Source organism: Sinocyclocheilus rhinocerous, unplaced genomic scaffold (assembly GCF_001515625.1).
Source record: "Sinocyclocheilus rhinocerous isolate Xijiao unplaced genomic scaffold, SAMN03320098_v1.1 scaffold265, whole genome shotgun sequence".
Lineage (NCBI taxonomy): Eukaryota > Metazoa > Chordata > Actinopteri > Cypriniformes > Cyprinidae > Sinocyclocheilus > Sinocyclocheilus rhinocerous.
The window spans coordinates 258,324-262,362 of NW_015645861.1; the positions used below are offsets into that span (position 1 = coordinate 258,324).

At 34.5% G+C, this 4,039-nt stretch overlaps 1 pseudogene; it reads right to left on the minus strand.

Moving 5' to 3' along the window:
- Positions 1–4,039, minus strand: part of LOC107706931 (synaptic vesicle glycoprotein 2B-like) — an 11,211-nt pseudogene continuing 7,172 nt past the window's right edge.

A 4,039-nucleotide genomic window follows, 5' to 3' on the forward strand; every position in this document is an offset into this window, starting at 1 on the left:
TTGTGCTCCAGGGTCACATATGTGCTCTACAACTTTAGTTTAAAAGAAGTAATACTATGACTGTAATACTACGGTACAGTGGTTCTAGCATGACACCATATTCAGCCCTTTTGCTGTCCAGCATGCGCTCATCCAGTGTCAAGCTGGACCAAACGCAGAGGCCTTGAGGAGTTTGGCTTTTTCACTGAAGAATGACCTCTCGTGTCTCAGGTAACTTAAACGCTAGCAGTCCTCCGCACACTAGCGCTGAGAAGGACAGGATGATGGGGATGATCTTGGTGATGCCGATTACCTTGCCAAAGGTGAAAGTGCTGATGATAGCTGCCAGCCAGGCACTGGAAGAAGACGACAGCCCACTGACTGAAGCACAGGAGCAGGAAGAACGTGCAGCCAGCAGAGCCTAACATGGATCCCCCTGCAAACACACACAATTCATTTAGATACTATAAGCCCATTGAAAGACATTGACAAAGCCATAACAGTTTTGTGTAACCACTCACCTATAATTTTTAATCGTCCTATTTTATCCATTAATAGACCTGCTATGATGTTGCCCGGTAATACAGACAAACTCCCCAGGAAGCTGACTAGATAGATCAGGATGTCATTTTCCTCTTGGAAATTTAGATGGCAGCCTTTTTTGGGGTGCAGAAATGTTGTATTTTCCAGCTTACAGTTAATGAACTTGGAATCTTCCCACAGGTCTGCAAGAAACGTGACAAAAATGACAGTTAATGATGGGAAACCCCAAATAACCATTCAGAAATCGAATGGGCTGAAGTTTAATATATAATAGATATATAAAAAAATGTATTGAATACCAGTATTGTAGAAGACTGTGTTTTTAAGGGTGCAGTTCTCAAAGAAGGTGTCTGTTGATCTGATGTCCTCAAAATAACAGTTCTCAAAGAGTGATTCCTCAAACTTCACGTTTCTTATTTCTATGTTGATAAACCTGCATGTAAAGTACACAAAAATGACTGCTCAACCAATACACATACATTAAATTACATTTATATAAAATACACTTTTAAATATTTTCAAATAGAAAACAGTTTTTTTAAATTGTAATAATATTTCACAATATTACTTGTTTTTTTGTTTTTTTTAATCCTAACAACCCCAAACTTTTGAACGGTACCTGCAATAGTCCTTTATTCTATAAAACATAATTTATATCAAGACAGAGAGACTGTTAAGTTAATACTGTTAAGTACTGCTGTAAATGAATAAATAAATGTACCTGTCATGGATATACTCCCCCTCCTTGTGGACCTGATTTTGCAGTGTGAAGTTGAAATGAAAGCGTTCCACTTTCTCACGATGAAAGATCTTGACGTTGGACTCGTACTCCTCAAACTGGAGGTACTTGATCTGGTCAGGAAACCACGCTCCCAGGCCATAATAGCTGTGTGGTGGAAGATGAATTAATGCTGTAGGTTGATTACTGTTAAAGGAGTCATTTTGCTCTGTTTTAAAACCTACAGAGAGATCATTATTTACATGCTCCAGACATGCTGGCGGCTAAAGATACCTCATTAGGCAGCCTGACATGCAATTTGGAAAAGACAATCACAATGGACCCTTTTCACAAGACTGTGACGACGCGTTCAATGGTCATCAGCATCGTAAATCCTCGAAAGTTTTTCTTATATTTTGATGTTTTTTTGTTTTTTTTAATGTAGGCTATGTACATATATAACACTATACTTTGTATCATATCACCTATGCATCAAATTTCTATGGGACTGATGGTAAATTTGACATCATTCTCTCGTCTGACTGCCGTTATCAGTCTCTCAATTTTTTTTCCTTTTTTTGAAAGTCATGAAAACACTATCGTGGAGTTTTTCTTTTGCTATTTGAGCAAATGGGAATGCAAAAAAATATATTTGTGGTACTCTCTCATTCACTGCTCTTGAAGTTAACCCAACCATGATGACTGAGAAACATAGTGCAGTCCATAGTGCAGTCAAAAAAATAAAAATAATTATAAAACCCTCCAAGATGGCAAATGAACAAGAGAAATGATGACTATAAATATATTTATAATTCATTAGTGTGTGCCATGTATAAGGAATAATTATAAAACGGATAGTTCCGGTTCTTGATTCTGATTGGTTGAGCCAAGTTCGAAGTTGTTGTAAATGACTCTACAAACATAGCACCGCTTCGCGTCGTGCCTAACAACGACCCTTAGCTGTTATAAATTCACTGTATACCACGGCTTCACGGGGCTTATTGCTTTATTTTAACATACACAAAAGTTGTGTAAAATTGGGGTAGGTAAATTGATTGGAAAGTGACAGTGAAGACATTTATAATGTTACAAAAGATTTTTTTCAAAAGATTTTTTTTCAAAAGATTTCTGTTTCAAATAAATGCTCTTCTTTTAACTTTATTCTTCAAAGAATCCTGAAACACTTTCATACTTCCTTAAGTAGCAGAACAACGAATAATTAATAAAAAAGAAGAACATTTCTTGATTTCTGAAGGATCATGTGACACTGAAGACTGGTGTAATAGCTGCTAAAAATTCAGCTTTGCTATTAAAGAGAAATTTTTTAAAAATATATTAAAACAGACAATGGTTGTTATAGAATAGATGGTAAAAATATTTCACAATAATACTGTTTTTGACTATTTTTGATCAAACAAAATCAGCCTGGGTGAGCTTAAAAACTTTCAAGAACATAAAAAATCTTACTGACCCCAAATGTTTGAATGGTAGTGTATTAATATATGTTTTTAAATATTGTATTAAAACTTTTAATATAAATATTAAAACTTATTTTATTAACATTGCATTTGTATATTTAAGTATTTATATATTTACATGTATTTGTATATTTATGTTTTTTTATTTTAACTATTTTTAACTATTATTTAACCAAGTTTTTGTTATTTTAAACTAGTGCTGTCAAATGATTAATCGCGATTAATCGCATCCAAAATAAAAGTTTTTGTCTACATAATATGTGTGTACTGTGTATATTTATTATGTATATATAAATACAAACACATGCATGTATATATTTAAGAAAAATATGTTACGTTTCTATATAAAAAAGACCATGAATTTCGTATAGCACAGAGGTTTTTAACAGGGTGTGCACCAATTATAAGAACTCATTTTATACAAATAGAATATACTTTATGCCTTAAAAATATGACATTTTTCACAATATGCCATTTTGACAATCAGCACGCTGTTAAAAATAAAGGCTTCAAAAAGGTGTTTTTGCAGTGAGGCCATACATGAACCATTTTTGGTTCCCCAAAGATTCTGTCAGTGAACCATTTTGAAGAACATTTAAAAAATCTATAATTCCACTATAAAGAACCTTTTCTGCATTTGAAAGGTTCCATGGATGTTCAAGGTTCTTCATGGAACCATCAATGCCAATAAAGAACCTTTTTTTTTTTAAAGGGGTCATATGATGCTTTTTTAAAGATCATTATTTTGTGTATTTGGTGTAACAGAATATGTTGACAAGCTTTAATGTTCAAAAAACACATTATTTTTCAAATACTGTACATTATTGTAGGTCCTCTATGCCCTGCCTCTCTCAAACGCCTCGTTTTCTACAAAGTCCCTCCTTCCGACAAGCGCAGTCTGCTCTGATTGGCCAGCTGACCCAGTGCATTGTGATTGGCCGAACACCGCAAGCACTCGTCGGAAATGTAACGCCCCTTACCATAATCGCGAGCTTCATCTTTCAAAATAAATGTAAAGACAGAGCCCGAAAGGAGAACAGAGTCTCGTGACAGACACAGTAATGAATATGTGTTTGCAGTACACAAGCCACGGTTAAGACAGCTGACTCCACTGTGATGTGACCCCCTCTCTCTCTCTCTCTCTCTCAAATACTCACGTTACAGTAATTAAGTAGTTTTTATCAGTAATTGTACTTTTTTGAGTAGTTTAAAAATTTTGTACTTTTACTTGAGTACATTTTAAGTGATGTATCGGTACTTTTACTCCGCTATTTTCCTCCGTTTGTGGTCGTTACATGCTTATTTTAATTTTATTTTTATC